Source organism: Herpailurus yagouaroundi, unplaced genomic scaffold (assembly GCF_014898765.1).
Source record: "Herpailurus yagouaroundi ecotype Mexico unplaced genomic scaffold, PumYag 67416, whole genome shotgun sequence".
In the NCBI taxonomy this organism is placed as follows: domain Eukaryota; kingdom Metazoa; phylum Chordata; class Mammalia; order Carnivora; family Felidae; genus Herpailurus; species Herpailurus yagouaroundi.
Window position 1 is genome coordinate 1,110,259 of NW_024420231.1, and position 9,942 is coordinate 1,120,200.

The following is a 9,942-nucleotide window of genomic DNA, read 5'->3' on the forward strand; positions in this document are numbered from 1 at the left end:
TTAACTCCGCATAAAAAGGATCAGTGTAGTGACGTGAAACTGAAAATTATTCCTTCCTCTGGGTTGGGCTGAGCTGAGCTATCACAGGAGCTGCCCTTCGCAAGCGCAAAGCCACTGACCGCCCGAGCACCTACTTGCCTGCGCGTCCCTTCGTCTCCTAACTTCCCATTGAGAAGCACAGGCTGCTCCCTGGAAACCGGGTAAGAGCCACTCTAGGGCGGAGGGCGAGCGGGGCGGGGGGGGGGGGCGGGAAGGGGGTGTTGTCTCAGAGATTAAAGCGTTTACCCACCAACCTTGGGGCACACAGACCATTTTTGCAAAGTTGGCTTCTATAGAGAATCAATACAAAAATGTGCAGTCTGGTTTCACAAAAGTCAAGCAGTAGGTGTCCCCACTGCAAACGTTCCTACTGAAAGTTTCCCCCCAGTTCCCATCCCAAATCTCATAATCTGACAAAATTTACCTCTTAATCTCACCCTATGACCAACTGTTTGTTTCTACATGGAGGATAGCCAATAGTGTGCTCCATTTTTTACTTAACAGTATTTCATAACTATTTCCCACATTTTATCATAGTCTTCACATTGATCATTTTCATGTTTGCATTCATATACTATCATTCATTTATGTTTTTTTTCTGATGATGATCAATCAGTAGCTACTTGTTGAATTACTAAACATCTTTGTGGGCAGAAACAGATATATATATAGATATATATATAGATATATATATAATCTTTTTTTCTTTGAAATTTTTTTCTCAGGCCAAAGTTCTGGGGTCGGGAATACAATAGTCAGAGGGTAAGGATTTCTTCATTGCTCTAGCTACATATTGCTATGGAAGGCAGTGTACACAGGCTTTTAGTTAAGAACACAGGGTTTGGACTTCAACAAAACGTTGTTAGGCTGGTTCTGCCTATACTAGCTATGTGGGGATAGACTAGTTACTCCACCTCTCTAAATCACAGTTGCCTCAATTATGAGATGTGAAAAATAAAATTACTTCTGCACAGCAATATTATGGGGAAGATGGGCACAATAAATGTTGCCTACTGTGTTACTATGATCACCAGTGCCAACACATGTATTTACCCACAGCCTCACGAATATTGGGATTTTATCTTTCAAAACAATGTTTTGGTGGATTAAATGGGTATAAAATGGTACTTTGTGGTATTTATACTTCCTTGTCGCATAATGAGGTTTACGTTTTTTACAAGTGTTGACTTATTCTGTGTGCCTTTTGTTCTGCAAATTGTTTTCTTCCCCATAGTCAGGATTCTGTTTTATCAAATAGTTGTGCTCATGAAGGATAGTCTATTCTATTCTTTAGATATGATTTTACCTGATTTTACCTCAGTTAAAATCCCAGATGAGATCATTTGTGCCAGATAGTGGAAGATGCATAATTCTAAATTAGCTTTTCCCATCACTATCCAGTTGTTTCAAAGCACTTATTAAATATACAATATTTTGCTCATTGTTTTATGGTGCATATTTGACATCTGTTCATGTTATGTATGCTAAAAGCTATTTCCAATCTCTCTCCTCTGTTCCACTGATAAATATTTCACTTATGAGCCAACATCACAGTCTTAAAGATTACTGCTTTATAGCTTGTTCTAATGTGTGATGAGATGAATCTTCATTTCTTACTCTTTAGACTAGTCTTTTTGTTTTCTTGCATATTTTTCCTTTTTTTTTAGAGAGAGAGTGTGCATGTGAGAGCAAGGGAGAGGGACAGTGGGAGGGAGAGAAAGAATCTTAAGCAGGCTTCAAGTTCAGCACAGAGGCTAACATGGGGCTCGAACTCACAAACCGCGAGATCATGACCTGAGCCCAAATCAAGAGTCGGATGCTCAACTGACTGAGCCACCCAGGCGCCCCCATATTTTTCCTTTTTAACTGAAATTGTGTTAAATTTAGAAAATCATTGGGAGCAAATTGTCATATTTACAAATATGCTGTCTTTCCATTTAAGAACAGATCCATAATGGGCCATTTTATAAATAACACCTGAATCTTAAATATTTTGTCAGTATTGCTGAAAACTCACACCTGCCCCTAATGTATTCTGGTTTTTTTTAATTCATTTATTTACTTATTTTGAGAGAGAGAGAGAGCAAGAGAGAGAGAGACAGAGAATCCCAAGCAAGCTCTGCACTGCCAGTGCAGAACCCTACGTGGGGCTCGAACCCACAAACCGTGAGATTATGACCTGAGCTGACACCAAGAATCGGGTGCTTAACCTACTAAGCCACTCAGGCACCCCTAATCTATTTTGTCTTCAATAACAGAGGCCAATTCTTTCTGTGACATTTGGTAGCTGTGGTAAGCAGAGTAATAACCTCCTCCCAAGGATGTCCATGCCTTATTCCCCAGAATAGTGAATATGTTATGTTACATGGCAAAGGAGAATTAAGGTAGAAGATATAATTAAGGTTGTTAATCAGCTAACTTTAAAATAGGAAGATGATTGGGGTGCCTGGGTGGCTCAGTCGGTTAAGCAGCTGACTTCAGCTCAGGTCATGACCTCATGGTTGGTGAATTCGAGCTCCACATGGGGCTCTGTGCTGGCAGCTTGGAGCCTGGTGCCTGCTTTGGATTCTGTGTCTCCCTCTCTCTGCCCCTCCCTTACTCATGCTCTGTCTCTCTCTCAAAAATAAAAAATAAATAAACATTAAAAAAATTTAAAATAAAATAAAATAGGAAGATGATCTGGTTTATCCGGGTAGGCCCAATGTAAGTACAGGGATCCTTAAAAGTAAAAGAAGAACACAGAAGAGTAGGTCAGAGCTATGAGATGTGAAAAGGACTCAAATGGCCATCACTGGCTTTGAAGATGGAAGAAAGGGGTCATGAATCAAAGAATGTAGGCTGGAAACAACAAGGAAGCATATTAGTTCCCAGAGCCTCCACAAGGGAACACACAGCTCTGCTGACACCTTGACTTGAGCCTAGGGAGACTCACACTGGACTTCTAACCTACAGAGCTATAAGATAATAAAGATGTGTTCTAAGCCAGTTTGTGATAATACATTACAGCAGCCATAGGAATCTAAAACATTAGCCAAGTGAAAGCTGTGCAAGGGAGTCCCCTTACACTGATCCTGGTGCTCTCTGCCCTTAACCTTCTTTTCCTGAGGCCAGCAAACATTAGCAGGCCTAGCCTTGGCCCCTGCCTTTTCTGTGTCCCAGAACATTGGAGACATCTTTCTAGAAATGGGTTGTTTCTGCTTGGTACATTCTGTACCACTTTGTTTATTCCTGCTTGCCCACTTTTTGTGCTTCTGCCTTCATCCTTAAAACACTGGGGAACCTGTAGGTACTCAGAGATGAGGGAAAGAGGACAGGGAAGCTTGAAACCACACTCCCATTATAGCCTTGCTTCAGGTCTATCAGATCGGTAAAATTTTCACACCATCCCAAGACTTTCTCAAACATGCACTGCTCCCTTAAATTCCAGAAAATATTTTCTGGCCTCACTAGGCACTAGTTTTTGAGCATATGATAGGTTACCTCTTAGGATGAAAAGCCAAGAGTCCATCCAGCTTGTGGCAGACTGAATTTGGAATTTCCACATCAAACCTATTGTGTCTCTGACAATTAAAATCTTTAGTATGAGAATGCGCTTTCATTTTGAAGTATAAAATATAATTTAATTGTATTTCACATATAAAAAATGTATGAAAACATGAATCATGAACCACATATTGCTGGGATTACATAAAATGGGACTAGCCTAAGGGGCTGGTCAGAGAAGGAATAAAATTTCCTTTTTTCTTGGGCACATTGGTCGAGATAGTACTATAAACCACCCCCTCTTGGTAGCTTTCATTTATTGAGCCTTTACTCTGTGCAAAGTGATGTGCTAAATAATTTAAATGGATGATTTTGTTTCATCATTACATTAACCTTAAGAGTTAGGTACTATTATCCTTACTTGAAGATGAGGAAGTTGTTACCCACAGTCACAAAGTGAATAAAAGCTAGGATTCAGAGTCACGTTTGTCCAACTCCAAAGCCCTTGCCATGTCAAGTTTAATACAGTAGTAAAGCACTGGGATGCTAGGGTTAGAGTGATCTGGCTTCCAATTCTAGTTCTGCCAATTGTTTGTTCTAAGTGTTTGTTCCTGGGAAAGTTACTTAATGTCTATGTATTTAGCATCTTTCTCTATAAGACTGGAAGAATAGAGAACTGATAAGAAGGATAAATAATACTAATATGGCTTAGGTACCTCGCACAACTCCTAGCCACAGAGTAAGCACTCAGAAAATCTTCACTGCTATTACTCCATACTGTCTTCTATCATCACAATATAACCTGTCATGTCACCTTTCCTATATGGCACAACTCCCACCTGGGAGTCAGGTGGTCTGAGTTCTTGTCACAGCTCTTTTACTATGTCTGTAATTGAACAAGCTACTTAACCTTCTGTATCTGTCTCATACAAAATTATGACTGCAGAACCCATATAAAGAGATAAATGTGTTATGAAGTCATAAGGAATCATTCCATCTATTACTTTCTAGAGATCAGAATATAATATTCATGTTTCTATTACCATCACCCTTTCCTAGACCAACGCTTCCCATTCTTATTTCTTCCCCAAAGAAAGAGAAAGGAAATCAGATGAGGTGAATAACATGGAAAATAATTAAAAAGTTAACAGAGTGGGGGTGCCTGGGTGGTGCAGTAGGTTAAGCGTCCAACTTCGGCTCAGGCCATGAGCTCATGGTTTTGTGAGTTTGAGCTCTGCATCGGGTTCTCTGCTGTCAGCACAGAGCCTGCTTTGATACTCTCAAACATGTGCTGCTCCCTTAAAGTCCAGAAAATATTTCCTGGCCTCACTAGGCACTTGTTTTTGAGTATATGATAAGTTAGCTCTTAGGATGAAAAGCCAAGAGTCCCCCTCTTTCTCTGCCCCTTCCCACCCCCACACATGTGTGTGCACTCTCGCGATCTCTCTCTCTCTAATAAATAAACGGTTTTTAAAAGTTAGCACAGTGGATATTTGATTATAATAAAGAATTGATAATATTTTGGCTGTGATAATGAAACTATAGTTCTGTTTATTAAAAAAGTCTGTCTTTTAGAGATACATATTGAGATATTTAGTGATAAAATGGTATGATGTCTGATATGATGTCTGGATTTGCTTCAAAATAATCGAGTGGGGGATAGGAGTATCAGATAATGGGTGAGGGCATTGATGTAATAATATTGGCTATGAATGACAGTTATTCAAACTGGGTGATGAGTGCTTGGGGTTCCTCATATGATTCTCTCTGCTTTTGTATATGTTCCTATAATAAAACTTTAAAAAAATATCAAGGGTGCAAACTCAAATGCCTACTGAGCCAGGCAGGTAAAATTTAGGGAAGCAAACCAGATGGGGACTGTGAAGAACCAAGGAAGAATAAGTCTCATCCAGAGGGGATGGCCACACTTAGCTCCAGCTGACTGTTGCTGGATGGAAATGTGGGGTTGGGCTGCCAGATTCTCCAGTTTTTCAAGAGAATCCAAAACTAAAAAAAAAAAACAAAAAAAAAAGTATATGAAATCGTCCAATCCTTAAATGTTGGAAACTAATTCAAATATATTTTATCAACACTGTGGTGGCCAACTAAAACAAGTCTGAGAACCAGATTCAGCCTACAACTGCCAATTTGTAACCTTTGCCTAGAAGGTTAATTTTAGGCAATTTTCACAACTCAGAAGCACTAGAAAGTGATGGAAAGCCCTTCCAGAATCGATGAAATTAGAATGCCATAACTCTGCCCTGATCTGCCTCATTATAGATACTGCTCCTATATATGCTTTGTTTTCCACCCTCCGGCCCCCACCTGAGTTTCTCTAACTTTATCTTTTACTTTTATTGCATAGTTATGATCTCAAATTGGTGATCACTGAGGACTATGAAGTTCCAAGACAAGAAGCTTTGCAATAACAAATGAAGCTTTAGGCTCCATCTGGCCAGACCCTTCTTTCTGACACATTTTGCTCCTCTTCTCAATGATAAGCAGGTAACTTGGAAGAGTCTTAAGAACCATTTGTGCTCAAAGAGGCAAGGAATTAGTCTGGGAAGGGCTGGGCATCCTAGTGAAGGAGCAGGTCTTGTCTATCCTTTAAATCCAAGATAGTCACTTCTGACTGACAGCCCACAGGGCAGGCAGTTACTGTGCATTTCCTAGTCATGGGGTGGAAGGAAAAGGTGGGTCTGTTTTGAGACTTCCACTCTCCATCATTCACTTCTTCTTCTATGACTACAAGCTTATGAGATGCCTGATGGGGTGATAAATGTATAGTTTTTTTTTGTTTTGTTTTGTTTTGTTTTTGTTTTTGTTTTTGTTTTTGTTTTTGTTTTTGTTTTCTGAGAGTTCCAGGCGGGCTTCCTTGAGAACTAATGTTTTAAGCTGAGGTGAGAAGGATGAGCAGGAGTTGGCCAGATGAAGAAAAGATGGAAAAGCATTTCAGACAGGGAGGACTGTGTGGGCAAAAGCCCCAAGGTAGGAAAGCATTTAGCATTTTTGAAGCATTGACATAAGGCCAGTGAAGCTGCAGAAAGGAAGAAAGTGGCTGGAGATATGGATAAGGTATTAGGCAAAAGCCAGATCATGTAGAGCCTCGTCAAGCCCCAAATGGAGAGCCCAGTGTTGCATGACACCGTGACGGACACCATGGAGGCTACAGACACAATGCAGACTTAGTCCTTGCCCTGCAGTAGCAGGCAATAGCCAGTAAGATATTAGGCAAGTGCCACCAGGGTTGCTAAAGAATGTTGTTGGAAGGTCCTGGGGAGGAAGTGATTATTTTGAATGGAAAGATTGGGGGATGCTTCAGAGAAGAGGGGACAATTACTTGAACCTTGAAGGATAAATGGGATTTCAACTGACAAAGATGGTGGGCAGAGAATTTCTAGCAGTGGGAGCAGCTTGAAAAAAAAAGAGGCAAGTCAGTTCAAATTATGTGTGGGAATAAAGGGGAGCAAAGTTGGGGTTGGGAACAGTATTTGAGAAATAACACTATTATACAAAACAACTTTGGGGAGGCCTTGAGTGCCTAGCTAAGACGTGTTGTCTTCATTCTGTTGGTAATGGAGAGTTATTGAAGGCTTTTGAGTAGAAGAGACCCATGTTTTTGGAAACTCTCTCTGGCAACAGTATGGTCAGGGACGGAGGCCACACCCTCAGGGCTTTTCTAGCAATATAACAGTGCCTAGACTCGTTGGCTAGCAATAAGGAATAGAACTTACCCAAAAGAGGTCTAGATCTAATGGCACCTTGGGGGAAAAGGATGCTTTTTGTGACTGCTTACGATGGTCCAATTTGGGGAAGTGGAGGCTGGTGGTTTCCAAATAATGAAATACAGGATGCCTGGGTGGCTCCGTCAGTTGAGGTTCTGACTTTGGCTCGGGTCAGGATCTTGCAGTTCATGAGTTCGAGCCCCGCGTTGGGCTCTGTGCTGACAGCTCAGAGCCTGGAGCCTGCTTCAGATTCTCTCTCTGTCTCTCTCTCTCCTCCTCCTCTACTTGTGCTCTGTCTCTCAAAAATAAATAAATATCCAAATAATGAAATACAGTGTCAGAACACAGTCTGTTCTGTACAAGTGACAGTACTGGGGAGGGGGAGGGAGGACAGCAAGACTGGAGAGAGAATGAGAATATTATTTTACCCTGTGTCACAAAAAAGAATAATCTGCCTGACTTTTCATGTGGACATCTGCCCTGGCTGGGAGATTCGATTAATCTCAGAGGGGCTTCTCCAAATTCTAGGATTCTTGGAATGTAAAGTGGGCAATGAGTACAATGATATCAGAGTATAGCAAATGCTGAGAAAAATACTGGGGAACTGAAGCCAGGCTCTTCCAACAATTGAGCTGAACCAACACAGTCATTCTGGAGGAGGGAAGGGAGCTGATATTGAGGAAACCAACTCCCAAAGGAACCAAAGATAGGAACATCCTACCCAGCATACCTGAGAGGAACCAACAAGTTCACATGTGGCCAGCAGGCCTAGAGGGCTCCTCCCACCAGACCCACGATTCTGTTCTCCCAGCTCTCCAGACCAGTCAGGCACAATAGAATCACTGGCTCTTTCCTTTCAAAGATGGCATCTTGTAGTACAGAACTTGATTCTCTCCAAGTTTTAGCCTAAACGTATTAAGCTCACCTAAGGGTTGGGAGTCTAGGTTTGAAAAACCCTTACAATTTGCTGTTTCTTGAGAGACAATAACATTTCCTACATTGGAGTAATTGTTGACTCCTATGGTAAGTCAATGTCTGGGATAAAAGGTTGGGCATTCCTCCAGGGCCCTGCCCAACCACCTTCAATGTAAGAAGCTGGGAGAGGAAATTAACCTGAAAGGTAGTATAGTCTCACCAGAGCCCCATGAACATGCAGTACAATATCCCCAGATTCTTGTTAGCCCTAAGCTTCAGGAAGGTCACTTATGGTATTCTTTTTTGGCAATTTGTTGTTGGTACTGGAAAATAATCAGCCAACATGTACCCACTTAGTGTCAGATTATTATTTTCATTCATGTTTATGTTGCAGCCTTAACACATGAAATCCACCTGTTGATTTGTAATTGACAAGTCCATCTGTAGATGGCTGGCTTGGTTCTGCCCAAACGAAGATGGAAAAACACCTAGGGCCCCCAAATCTATTAGAGTTAGTAGTTCTAATGTAAGATATGAAGAATAAACACACTTCAGTTTAAACAGGAACTAATTCTACTTTTCTCTGTCTAGCAAGGTGATCAAAGCAAGTTTAAAAGCTTAAATGCCTCAGAAGTATACTGTAAGTATAATGGGCTCATTATTTTTTTTATCCTGCATATCAAAAATCAGAAATAACTTTATGTTTCCATTACTAATAGGACTCTTTCTGAGTATATTGACATTTAAGTTGGTTTTGAATGGTCCTAAAGCATTCTACATCTTGGGCTGATATGCATATGTACACAACATATACATATAAACATGACATTTTATATTAAATGCACATGCTTGAACACACATCTACATGCAATCATATACATAGGTATAGATGCACACACAACCTACACAAACATATAGGCAGATAGATAGATCTAAATGTAGGTATTTACACACATATATACATACAGATTTATATACACACATATACACACAGACATATGCACCTAAAACCAATACCGTGGTGAATGCTGATTGTATAGGAAAAATTAGCAAATGCATTTATTATCTTGTTTATGTTGACAAACCTTTCCCCTGTGATTAAAAATTTGTTACATGTCATTAGTGATAATGATGAATCCATTTTGTATTTTTCAGGTCTTCTTGGATTTCACAAGTCAAATTCAGTTCAAATTGTATTAAGATCAATGTTCAATTAACTTAATAAATATTTTTCTTTTGTAATTGAAGAAGTATAAGTCAAACACTAATTAATATGTTTAAAATATTTTTTCTATTGTGACATTATCCAACATAATATTAAATTCAGTTAAAAAAAAACCTTACCAAATGTATGAACTAATTTAAACATTAAAAATATAATAGTTCTTGATAAGAAAGTTACTTTCTTTAATTATGAGGGGTGTGAGTGAGTATAATGGGTAGTAAATGGAAAGTTTTAGTTTATTTATCGGATCGATTATCTACGTGATATTTTCCCTCAAAATGGAATATGCTGTGAATGAATTGCTGTCTAATATTTATGCTATAATGCAAAAGTTGTAAAAATAAATTTTTTTAATGTTTATTTATTTTTGAGACAGAGAGAGACAGAGCATGAACGGGGGAGGGGCAGAGAGAGAGGGAGACAGAATCGGAAACAGGCTCCAGGCTCTGAGCCATCAGCCCAGAGCCTGACACGGGGCTCGAACTCACGGACCGCGAGATCGTGACCTGGCTGACGTCGGACGCTTAACCGACTGCGCCACCCAGGCGCCCCAAA

The 9,942-nt window shown here is 40.1% G+C and overlaps 1 long non-coding RNA gene across 1 annotated transcript; it reads left to right on the forward strand.

The window, feature by feature from the left end:
* On the forward strand, positions 1-9,710 carry LOC121024981 (uncharacterized). The gene is made up of 4 exons (XR_005787899.1): positions 1-200; positions 5,888-6,027; positions 8,754-8,802; positions 9,318-9,710. It is a non-coding gene; the product is annotated as an uncharacterized LOC121024981 (long non-coding RNA).
* Positions 9,711-9,942: the final 232 nt, after the last annotated feature.